At 40.8% G+C, this 13,234-nt stretch overlaps 1 protein-coding gene across 1 annotated transcript in view; it reads right to left on the bottom strand.

The window, feature by feature from the left end:
• The window catches only part of LOC140999834 (poly(rC)-binding protein 4-like), a 43,398-nt gene extending 42,416 nt beyond the window's left edge, over window positions 1-982 (bottom strand). The window contains exon 1 of the mRNA XM_073470378.1: window positions 702-982. The gene's annotated coding sequence lies outside the window, so the exon portion shown is untranslated. The remainder of the gene's footprint in view (window positions 1-701) is intronic.
• Window positions 983-13,234: the final 12,252 nt, after the last annotated feature.

Raw genomic sequence — 13,234 nt, 5'->3', positions numbered from 1 at the left:
GCTGTCAGTTGTGAGGACAGATAAACACAACTATCTGTGCAGTTTGCCAAATGTGACCATAAATTCCTCAGTTTAATGGTAAAACTGAGTCTCCATCTCTTTCCAAACAGCGTGAGCACTGAGGTTTTGGTTTTCATCTGGGTCAGCTCATCAGGACGGTGTTTCTATCCAGTGTAAGACTAATGCAATTAGGCGTCTTGGTGAATAATGGTGCTGTCACACACACTCGCTGCCTCAGCACCAGGCAGGCGCCCACAGTGCCCGACTTGTTGAGAATGATCTCTGTGTTCACGACTGGCCTGGTCGACCGGGTCCACTTTCATTATCATAAAACCGTCCACACACAAAGACAGCAATTGTCCCCGCGGTCTTACTGTGTCCCCCTGACTTTGTGCCATATGCTGGATTTAACAGCTCTCAGTCAGTTTATGGCTCCATTAATCGAGTCTATGACTCCAGCTCATATAGAGCAGAGTAAAAAAAACACACAGGAGACTGTAAGTGATCTGGTTCAGGCTCGTTAGGAAGAGTTTGTAGGCTGCATTAGAAAACACACGTCTCTCTGTTTGCTGGAATAAGACGCTGAATGTGACAGCGGACAGCGATCGGGACTGTCACCCATTGGGCGAGAGCTGTTTCAAGTTGGACAATTGGGAACACGCTGTCCACGAAACGTGCCTATCTAAATATAAGTCACTCACCTGTGTTCATGTAAAAGGTCGCAGGCTGCAGTTCCCACTAAAGTATCCCCATGGATGTGTGCTGCCCGGGCTTTGTATCCACATAGAGTCCAATGACACGGGCGTGCGGTGCGGACTGTCCTCCTGGTGTGTCAGCAGACTGGAGTGCAGGGCGCCTGTGCGCTGAGGAGGGGAGAGACGCGCACACACACACCAACAAACACACACACGCACCAACACACACACGCACGCACAAGCGAGGAGATGCAGGCGGCGACCACCCCGCGCACCCTGATCGCAATTAACCGAGGCAAGCCGTGAGAGCCGAGTGCTCTCTGGGTAAAAAAAAAAACAAAAAAAAAAAACTCCTTGGAGCCTCCAGCGCGTTTGCGTCTCCGCCTCGGCCGGTGTGCTGCGGTGCTGTCCCCGCAGGACCTCCGCCGGGAGCGCGGTGCGCTTCTCCCCGTGCGTCACATTCAGGATCACCGAGGCTCTGCGCGGCGTGAAATCGTGGCGTGACCGGGGAAATTACATTCGCAGAATCAATCAGACGGGATAGAAATGTGCGGGGTTTGCCTCGTCTCAATTATAGGAGTGCTGTAGAGGAGAAAACGACAGTGAAGAGGTGTTTATTTACGTTTACTGTTCAGCAACGTCGCCGCTTTTAATTCCAACATGGTTGAGAAACTGACCTTCACAACGTGTGGAGCCAATTTTCAAAAAACATAAGCACGGGTTCATCGGCTTAATCAGAGTTGGTGTCGCAAATGGAAAACGGAAGCTGTTTTGCATTTTCTTTTGAAGTTTGTTGTGTGCGTGTGCGTGCGTGCGTGAGAGAGAGTCAGTCACTTTCTCTCACACAGCGCCATCTCGTGTTCCCATCCTGACATTGCACTTGTTCCATCACAACATCACTGTGCTCTAACAAGGGAGGCAGTGATTTATGTCGTGCTTTATTATCCATCCTCAGTTTCTATACTTACTTACCCTGCTTATTGTAAATCACAGCAACAATATAAAGTCCACGTATCTTCACTCTTTCTTTTTATCTGACACGTGCAAAACATCCGAGGGACGCGGTGACACCGAGCAAAATGCGCCTAAGATGAATATTCACTTGACACACGGCTCATTAATTTAAAAACACTGAAGCAAGACATGTCGACAGCTCCCACTGCTCCTCTGTAAAGGAGGGAGCGTCTGGGTAATTTGAGGATGACATCTCCATCTATTTCACAAATTATCCGGGCTGTTTCTGAGGTGCATCTCATTCACGGCGCGAGAAATGAAAAGAGGATGGATGTGAACTCGTATTTATATTTCTAAATAAAAGACCTGCTTGACATTTTTACTACCAGCTCTGTAAGCTGTTACATTTTGTTGCGCTGTCTGTCTGATGGGGACATTTTCTCCTGGCTGGGAGTCAGAGAGCCTTCATTACAGCAGATACCTTCACACAGTTTGTTATTGTTAAAGGAAATTCAGTCATTATGTTCAGAAGATTTCATATTCAAGACCACATCGTTTGTCTTCCCAGTTCTTGCACTATATCAACCCTGGATGAATAGAAGTTGTAGCACATATAAGCAGTTGTAAGAAGACAATAATGTGTTCGTCACCAATTATAATTCCTGATTGTTAACACAGTGTAACATAGCTGTGATCACATCCACTGATTTATGATTACACACATTAAAGGATAAGTTTCGAAGTCCACAAAACATTTCTGGAGCCGCTGCATTGTCCTAAACAACTGAAGTAGATGGGGACTTGTTTTCAAATGTAAAAAAATCCAACTGAAAAAAAAAAAAAGATGGCTTCATACAGCTTGTCCGGTGTCATCTAAGTATCTGGAAGATCCCAGATTGATTTGAAAAGACAACATTTACACCCTCGATGTGCGATGGAGCTCGTGCACCCACTCCAGACAGGGTGTGTGCTAACGCTTTTAGCTTAGCAGCTAAAAGTGAAGATTTCAGTAGTAAATAAGGGTGTAAATAACATCTACGTCTACAGTACATCCCATTTCTCTTAATTGCATCTTTTCCTTGCGTCTTATTCCCTCCCACCGAGGATTGGTGGAGAGGCTTGAGGAAACCATGTGAAGGGTGAGGAAATATGTTTTAAGAGAACTTAGATGTACCCTTGGATTACACCTGATGAGCATTATGGAGCCATTTTATGTTGTTTTTGTCAGTTTTTTGTTGATTGGTCATTCATGTCCTGTTTTACTTTGCAGTTATGTATCCTCTTGTGTCTTGTTGTCACTTTCCACAAGCTGCTTACCTGCGTTCTCAAGGTGCGTCTCATTTATCTTATTTGTTGTTTCCTGGTCTCCTCTCTCCTCCTGTGGTTTCCTTGCGCCTCTCAACGAATCCTTGGTAGGAGGGACTAGGACGCAAGTGAGGGAAACGTAGATGCAATTTAAGGGAGATGTGATGTACCCTTAATGTTCTGTTTCCCTCCTGAGCTCCTCCACAGTCTGATTTCCCCCACACCTGTTTCACATCTTCCTGCTCCCAGTGTGTCTCCAGCTGCACCTCATTCCCTCCTTAGTTTAGTTTGTATTGTGTTTTTCTCCTCACTCTTCATCAGTTCCTCTGCTGTCTTCATGTGTCTCCTGAGTTCCTGTTCTGTTTCCCCGTGTCAGTCTGGTTCTCCGGTCTTGTTCTACTCCTCGTGTTCCCAGAGCTTAATTGGTTTGTACTTTATTTACTTTTGTATTTTTTTTGGTCTTCTTAATTCTTGGATTTGCCTCTGCCTGCTTTCTCTGTTTTTGAATCCTTTTGTACTTGCATTTTGGATTTTGTATTGTTTGAGTTTGCACTATCAGCTTATTATAAAAGCTCTCTTTTTGTTTCAACCCGCCCGCCTTTCTGTGTCTTGCATTTGGGTCCCTTTTTCTTTAACGGTAACAGTTAGCAAAGTGCCTTCCTGCAAAACCACAGATAAGTTCAAACTAAATCTTTCTTTATGTTGCAACCTTATCTCTGTGTAGGTTGAATTTTCTAATTCCTTCTTCTTTTTCATTGTGCTTATGCTCTGCTTACGTTTCGGCACAAAAACCACTTGGTCAGGGTTGGGAAAACATCACGTTTTGACCTAAAATCCCAGTTTCAGTCGTCACAATCACGGATGGAGAGTCGAACTGCAGTCGAACCTCGTTGCTTGTATTATCACCACAACTGTCTCCACTGCCCTATGATGTGAAAGTCATCTAATAAGCATTTAATGTGATAATGTGATAATGTCAACCTTGGACTTATCTTGTTTGCAGAAACATTAACTGCTAAGATGATACCCTGGTGACTTTTAAAACGTCCCCATCTGCTTCAGTTGTTTAGGAGAATGTTGCCACGCTGTTTTGCTTCACCTGATTCCTTCAACATGGAGGTGAGTAATGACTGAATTTTCATTTTTGGGTGAACTGTTCCTTTAATAGTAGTTCCCAGCTGTATGGTGAGAATTATGACCTAGGCAGCAGCTGGATTTTAGCACACTTTAAGCACTTACAGGGTAAGAAAGAAATGCAATCATCAGGTGTGCCTGCCCTAACCCAGCGCAGTGCCACAGTGAATAAAGTCATATTAGACCTGAACCTTGAGGGAAGAAACATAACAGTAAGTCTTAAATATCTTGACAAGGAAACATAACTTTTAAACAGGCAATAGAAAAATAATATGCCCTATTATTGTTAATCTGCCACCTATGCAAAGGCAACTCTGTGGGGGTTTCTACATAATGGCGCCCTATGAATCAAGCACTAAAAGCTTTACTGGCTTGCTGTGGTCCACTCACCCTACTTTCAAACAGTAGGAGGTGCTGTCTGATTTCAGATCCATCTTGCAGAGACAGGGTGATTTGTCATGGAGAGAAAAAAGAAGTAAAAAAAAAAAAAAAAACACCACTAACGGTGTGTAGGTCAGCCATCAGTCATGATGATGTGGCTTTAACACCATAAGGTGCACTGCCGGATATGACACAGCCATCAAATAGGAGAAGGAATTGTGATTGCGTCAATACACTCGAGGGATATGATTAACACAGTTAGATCTGCACTAAATCACAGCTGGACAAGCTGAGAGAGAGAAGCACTAGGTGTGAGATTTCCTCCTGTGTGTGTGTGTGTGTGTGTAGATGTATTTATGGCAGAGTGAAAGATGTGGGGGTAGAAAGAGAATTATGTGTTAATTTTGGTTTAATTCAATGAGGTTATGCATATGTATTCATATAATTTATTATTTAAGGTGCGATATGTACACATTGGCCATCTGTCTGATTCATACCCATACAAGTACGGGGCAGCATATCACTCTGCTGACCAGAGAGCTAATTGCTGCTAATTTTAGCTGCCGTTAGTTAGGTAGCTCAGTTAACCATGGTACTACTAGCTGACTCTGGGAGCTCATAGCACTGGTGTTTTCAATGCTTGCTGGTTAACTTAACCGCACTCGGCGGCACTTCACTGTAACTGGCTCGCTCAAGCAACCCTTCGACTCTGCGTTGTGTGAAGACTGACGAACAGGAGGCTTGTGTGTCATTAATGCCGCAGTTTATTATCTGGACAGGAACAGAATATGTACTGGTCAGTTATGCAGTTGGCTCGGTGAGGCGGCTCACACACAGCACACTACAAAGGATGTCACTCATAACACTTATTATAAACATTTCCACAACCCATAGTGCATACATGTTCATAAAGAAGGGCATACTGTCATTAATACACAGTATTTGTTTACCGTGATGCACTCGACAACTCACCTCGGGCACGTCTCTCATTACCTGGCAACGTTTCCTGCTAGTGGCATTCGTTTACCACCTCTGAGAGAGGTACCTGAACTGCATGCATGTGTTTTCATTGTAACATAATCATTTCTAAACTCAAATCGAGCTGGAGATCAGAGGTGGCACACACAAGTACACACATTCTTTACTCAAGTAGAAGTACTGATACTGTACTGTGTGAGAACAGACTCTGGTTAAAGTAGAAGCACTGATTCAACTTCTTAACTCAAGTAAAATTAAAGTACAGGCTCTGAAATGTACTCAAAGTATAAAAGTAAAAACTATCCCTCCTGAAGGACATTTCTACTGGCCATCTCTGTGCAAAGCTAACTGAACCTCACATCATAATAATGTAAATCAAAGACTTGTAAACTTAAAGGTAAAATCAGCGGGATTATTTCAAGCTGTTCGTGAATGCACCAGAAAGATTGTTGATTGTTGAGTCTCATTCCCAGTACGGCAAAGTACAACTTTGTGGTACTTGTTCTTTTTTGAGGTACTTTATACTTCCACATCCACTACATTATGGAGGCAAATATTGTACTTTTTACTCACTACATGGACATGATAACTTTAGTTACTGGTTACTTTTCTGATTGCATGCTGCATCAGAGCCAAATGAGTGAATTTTTAAAAAATGTACTTACTTAATCGACAATCAGATTATAAAAAACACTGATCCAGATATTCAGAAAATGCTTAACATCGCATCTTATAATTGGCGAGGCCGACTATTGGTCAACCCATAGTATGCAATATTTACATACATGTAAAGATATGTAGGTATAGTTTACTTTTACTTGTACTTTTGATACTTAAGTACATTTAATATCAAATATATAAGACTTTTACACAAATACTTTTCATATGACTTTCACTTTTAGTATTTCAACACGACATCTTTATTTTTACTAAAGTACAGTTTTTGGGTGCATATTACAACACTGACAAGTACGGAATATTAAAAGACATGTTAAGAGCTCATCATCTTTAGGGACATTTAAGAAGGAAACTTATCACATTTAATTAAGTCAAATGTTTTATTGTACATAGATATTTTATCTTTTTTTGTCTGTATTTAGTTTTTGATGTATCCTCCCAAATTATGTCAATTACGTTCATTTTATTTTATTTTTGTAAGGGAAGTTGTTCCCTTGTATAAGCCTGATGGTTTCTTGACCTCTCCTGACACATCTCTTATCTTTTAATTATCTGATTTAATGTAATCCTATGTGCGTGCAAATCAAATATTTATAAAAATCGAGCTGGAAGTTACTATTAGCGATGGCAAATTCACAAAAACATTGCCTGCTCTGAAATCAGCCATGGTCTCCACACCCCCATTTGCTTTGGCAGACACAATGTATATCATCTCTGCTTGTCCGGGAGCATTCAAGCTTAACAAACACCTCTCATACTTAATGGCACTGAAACAACGAGAGATGACACCGGGGTAACAACTACAATTACTCAGCTGTGGAACGTCTCTCTCTTCTTTCATGCACAAACAAACATGGCTTAACGTTCTCTGCAATCAATTTCACTGCATTTTAAAAACTTTTTCCTGATAAATGTTGATTGAAGACATATTCGGCTCGTGTCTGCTTCCACATGCCAGAGCTCACAGCAGGTTCGCCTCTCATTAAAGTAACTTCTGCGGTGGCTTGATCTTCTTGAAAGCTGCAGTCGTCTTTGATTACCTCTCAAGCAAGGAGCAATGGTTTGACATTTTCTTTTTTGATGTTTACTTATCAAACATGAAAGCAATTTCTTGTACAAACCTAACAATAAGTTCCTTTATCGCCCACATGATAAGACTACAGAGGCTGAAAGTGTTGTGATGTCCACTGTACCTGCTCAAACAAATAAAACACATATCCACATGCACACTGAACTCCTTCACGGTGTTTACCACCGTGCATTTACTGTAGATGCAGAGTGGTGATTTATATTAGAGAGCACATTTCCATATATCTTTCTTTGAAGATATATGGCTTTGCTTTGAAGTGAATGTATTATTTTGAACAATGGAGGCGAAGGAGACATTGGACGGAGCAGACTGGAGTTGGAATACTAATAGGAGATTTAGTATTAAATAGCTTACAGAACAAGGATTACGTTTGCCATGCTCTGTGAGTGTTGTTCTGTTTTGTATGTAATTAAACAAAAAAAATAAAATAAAATCTCATGCAGAACAGCCACTGAGGACGACAAGCCACCATGCAACGCCATATTTCCATTTATTTTATATAAGTATCATGAGGTGTGTCATAATCAAATTTCATCCCTGGCGTCTCTTGTAATCAGTCAAGGACCCTTCATTAATGCAGTTCATACAAACGCAGTAAAAATACGTGAAAATAAGATACAAAAAAAAGTCATAAATATGCTGCAGAGACAGAGAATGAAGGAGAACGTGAAGATCAAATAACATAAGAGAAATTGGATGACAGTTATACAAAAAGACAAGGTTAAAGCAGATACAGAGCAGCTTTTGAAGAAATCTACTGATGAGCTTCCCTCAGATCCCCACAGGAACCCGTTCCAGGTGATTAAAGGCACTTTTAGCTGTGTATTTGATATTTTTTCTCTATCAGAGCTGAGATCCCTATCGACAATGTGAAAGAGGTTATTCACAAACCCACAAAGAATTATCAACTAAATCTGCAGCTGCACTCGACTTTCCATGGCTTTATAGCGAGTTTCAGCTCATTGTTTAGCCGTCCGGCTGCAACTTTACTGTGTCAGCTCACTGTCAGTGCTCTGCATAGGTGTCATTTACAATGTGGATGCTGGTGTCCCCACCACTTTCATAAACAGCCTGTGTGTCCACCCCCCCCCCCCCCACCCCCCCACCCCCCAATTATTTTTTAAAGGTGCACTATGTAACTTTTCCCCCCTGTAAAACTTGTGGTAATACAGTCGTATATTCTTGAACTGTTGGTGGACTGGATGAGCAATCGATCGTCTTTGTTCTCACCCAACTCCAGGTGAAAGCATCCAGGTACTTTGCCCTTGCGTCATGCCCCCGCCCGCTAATTTAACTGGCGGTAAATGCAAATTCTGACAGCTTTGCCAATTTAATAGCATAAAATAAGATCACCATAAGGATTTTTAGCTAATAGGAGCCCAAAGCTGATGGCCAGACAGGCAAGAAATCATGTTATATTGTAGTTGATGTATGATTGCCGTTATTATATAGAAAGAAATAGTGGATGACGACTGTCCTTTCAGTCCCACTCTCCATCAAAGTGGACTAACCTGACACAAATAACTACCTTGTTAAATGTCCAGGTAATTTTTCTGCACTCTATCATCTTTTCTGTCATTAAGTGACTTTATTTAGCTGTTTTATATCCGTCTAATGTGATGTAACTGTGTAACTGTAGTGAAACAGAGTCTCTACTTAGCTGTTTGTGCTCAGTAAAGTGACCGTTAACTGCGAGCCGAGCCGAGAAGAAAGCAGGTTGGGTTTAGCTCCACTTCCAACGTTACTTTATGCTGTTTGCAAGGTTCATTATAAAAAGGAAGGTCAGCTCAATGTATGTAAACTACTGTCATAAAGCACCCTCCGCTTTCAAGTGGAGAGGCTATTAAACCAAACTCCATTTAAAAAGCAGGTGTTTTATGGTCGGAACTTATTTTTTCACAGTAAAAACTGTAGTTACAACTTTAAAAAGACTCTTTTTTGATAAACTTTGATCTACAGACACAATCGGCACACATATCACATTCACTTAGTAACATCATTAACTTACCTGTGATGAGGTTTACCATTTCTATCCTCTCTGTGGATGGCTTGAAGCCACAGAGCTCTTCTCATACTGTCCTTTGGTAGTAAAAGTAAGTAAGAATATCACAACCTCTTTGGGATCTTTTAGGCATCTTGCTACTAGGTGTTTTCTGTTTGGAGCCAGCTCTTAGACAGCGTTAGTTAAAAATATCTTAAAAATTGATCTGATATACTATATCCCAATATGTTTCCCTGCTGTAATTATCTACTCTTGACGTCTTATCTCCCACCAGATCACCTAAAATCACATGCTGAATGTTGAAGACCATTTACAATTTTTTTTTTTTCATCCGACCTTTAGTTCAACACAAAGTGACGCCCTTGTTGCTCTCGTAGCGTTGTTTTCAGCCGCAGCAGGCCGCTATGTACAGCCAAAAACTCTATAAAACCCACTCTGCTCAGAAACAACCAGCAGACAGACACAATTGGCGACTGGCTGGTGAGGGTAGTGGAGCGCTGAGCAGCTAAAGAGCCAGATTTTTCCTTCAGGAGATGGTGGAGAACAAAAGCGAGCTTAAAGCAACATTGTGTAATAATTTTACCTAAAAATGACAGTGTCAAAATCATTTTGACGGTACACTGACTTGTAGACGGGTGATTGGTGTCTCGGTCAGTCCCACTCTACGCCCCAGTCGCTTGTATTTGCACTATGTAACTTGAGTGGGAGGGTAAGAGCTCAACATCTTCTCCTGAGAGAAATGCATAACGCTTTATGAAACTAAGTCACACACCACCAACTATGTCTATGAAACTGGATCATATTTTTGGTTTTCCCTCTGAAAACGTCTTCTGGCACCTAACCATGCAGAAATACTATTTACAGACTCACCTGTTGCTAAATAACCGCTAACTATACTTGATACTTTTACCTACTTACTTACTTTTACTTTGTGTGTTTGAGTTGTCTGTCTTTGCTGTGCACTGGTGTTCACAGAAGTAATCATAACTATTTACCTATGTGTCACCTTAAATATATTTACTCCCTATACGTTCCTCCATGTTATGTCCACAGAGCAGTGATGATCCCCCCAAAGGAAGTAATGTAATATGAAATGATTGCATGTATCTTAAATCCTTACATCATCTGAATTCTGAGGAGCATTGATGGCCTGGTGGCTGAGGAGGCGAAGGTCGAATCCCACCAACAGCCAGTAAAGAGTGACTAAGAAAGTGAATTATGAATGGTCTCGCCTCTCAGCTATCATCGATGTGTCCTTGAGCAAAGCTGGCTTGCGCAACACTGCATGAACGTGGCTTAAAGGTGTATAACTGTGAGCACAGTAAACATATTATTTACTAAAGTCACAAAGCTAGATAGCACAGAGGTGTGACCTGATATTAAACATCTCATACACATTTACCATGGTAAAAGTGCAGAAAGTTACACCTTTAACATAGTAAATGTGGTGTTTTTAAAGCAATGTCACTGCACCATACATCTTAATTATTTATAGCTTTAAACTGACTCCACAGATTTGAGAGGACAGTGAAAAGCTAAAGACATCCTTTGTCGTCAGATTTAAACAGTAATTTTAACAGTAATCTTACCTGAAACATCAAAAAATCCTATATTTAAACCTAAAGAAAGGACTTTAAAGCATTGTATCAGAGCCTAATGGATGCAATACTTCCTGTAAGACCCTCCATGGTTTTATAGAAGAGACGGATCATAACTGCATGTCTCTCATTTAATATTAAAAAGTCTCCTCCTGCATCCAGATGAATGAAGCTTTGTTCAAACTGTGTTCCAGTTTTAATCCAACTATTTAAAAATTAAGATTTCATGAAGGCCCTAATTTCCATTTTTACAAACTCGAATGTGTTTTTAATGTCTTAATAACAAGACAGCCGCTGTGGCTCTAGGTCATACGTGCCTTACTTCGGTGTCGGTAAAAAAACAAAGCTGAGGATGAGATCATAGCAGATGTGAGAGGAAGTGCTCCTCCAGGCCATGTCTAGGAAGGCCAAAGGATACTATGTCATCCGCAGGTGCACAAATATGCAATGTAGGCAACATTATGACGGTATGGTTTCTAGTGATGTGGTTGGAAACAGCCTGTAGGCAGGAACATGATCTGATAAGCATGGTGGAGAGTGTGGGAAGTTCTGGCATTCATTTCAAAGAAGTGCGAAAGAGGGAATGAGAACTTAAAACTCTGTGGTAATTACAGGGAACAGGGAAAAACTATTCTTTTTGTATTCTGCATAATTAAAGATACAATATGTAACATTTTTGCAATAAAAAGTCTAAAAAACAACTAGACCTTCAGTTTGTTGTGACGTTCATTGAGCTGTCCATCCATCCATTGCCTGTAACCGGTTATCCTTTGCAAAGGATATATTGGGCGAGCGGCGGGGTACACCCTGGACAGATTCATCACAGGGCTGACATATGGGGATAAACAACCGTTCACACTCACACCTACAGGCAGTTTAGACAGTCTTTGGATTGTGGGAGGAAGCCGGAGTGCCTGGAGAGAACCCAGCCGAGGAAACAGTGCTAACTACTCCACCGCCATGCTGCCAGTTTATTGAGTTGTGTATCTACATTATCCAAAATGTTTCTAACGTCCATTAAACGCAGAGAAATTGATAAAGGTGCATCTCATTTGGTCGCCTGTCGCTATAACTTCTGGGAGAGAGTCAGACGGTGAGGAAGGATGTCGGTTAACATGACAAAACAGAATATGAATATGACTTGAGTCCCTGCTTGAGTCATGTCAGATGGATTTTCATCAGCAATGTTCATCTCTGCAAACCACAGATATGTTGAAACTTTACATTTCTCTTTGTTGCAACTTTACGTTTCTTTAAGTTCAATTTTATCTTGTGATAATGCTGTGCTTTTGTTCTGGTTGGGTTTAGGCACAAAAACCACTTGGTTATGGTTAGGAAAACATCATGTTTTGGCTTAAGGTACCTGTTTTGGTCGCCACAAACACGACTGGAGATGTCCTTGATTTTGATTTGAATAGTGCTGAATTTGTTTTGGAAGTAAGTGAAAGAAAGACACAACATATTTTTAGTTCTGTTTTTCTTCTTTAAACACAGCTGGTAATGTATGTAAGATTAAGAACTGTAAAATGTTGATGGTGCAACAAGTTAAACGTTGTTTTAGTGCTGTACTTTATCACCAGACTACACAGCAGCTTCGCTCCTCTGGCTATGAGACCCTCAATTCATTCTCAACACCACGCCATGACAAATAGTTATAATTTCATGACTTAATTAACCTGAATGAGTCGGAATCCCACCTGGTGACGGGCATTAAGAATAACTAACTTACTGTGCTAACTAATCTTCTCGCTTATGGTCTCGTTTGCTTAAGTAGGTCATATAGAGGCATCAGTAATAAACTGAGACTGTCTCATAACCAGTTTAAAACTCCTTGTAGTACATTTAACAATGTAGAAACAGCTCCTGTTATCCCACGCTACTCAAGTCTTTGGTTTTGGTTAGATTGAGAAATGAAATACTGTTTGTTTAAAGTCCTGCAAATAATCTAATTGATGTGACAAAATAAAGAGCAGATTTAATAATGTAACTTGTATCGTAAAAAAAAAAGGGTGAAATAATCCTTTCACATAACTCACTAATAACTTCCTATCCCAGGACCCCATCAAAGCCCCCGACTATAACTTCAGAGATGGGGCTATCTGCTGAGTCTCATGTATCAGGTATGATGAGCACCTTCAAACAGCTTTTGATCTTGAAAGTGCACTGAGGAGGGTGAGCAGGTAATGAGATCTGTGCTGGAGCACATATGGTAGTTTTACACAATACCGCAACAGTGTGGCAACACTGACTACTATTATGAAATTCCTTTGTAACTTTGAAAGTACTGAAAGTTGTGAACCAAAAAGAGCCTGATTATCAATATTTAAGTATGAATACATTAGCAACTTCATATAACTTAAGATCCACACTCGAGGAACTGCATAATGAGACCCTCACATACTTGTTTGTGTCACAATTA

Source organism: Pagrus major, chromosome 7 (assembly GCF_040436345.1).
Source record: "Pagrus major chromosome 7, Pma_NU_1.0".
NCBI lineage: Eukaryota > Metazoa > Chordata > Actinopteri > Spariformes > Sparidae > Pagrus > Pagrus major.
This window is presented reverse-complemented; position numbering and strand designations above follow the sequence as displayed.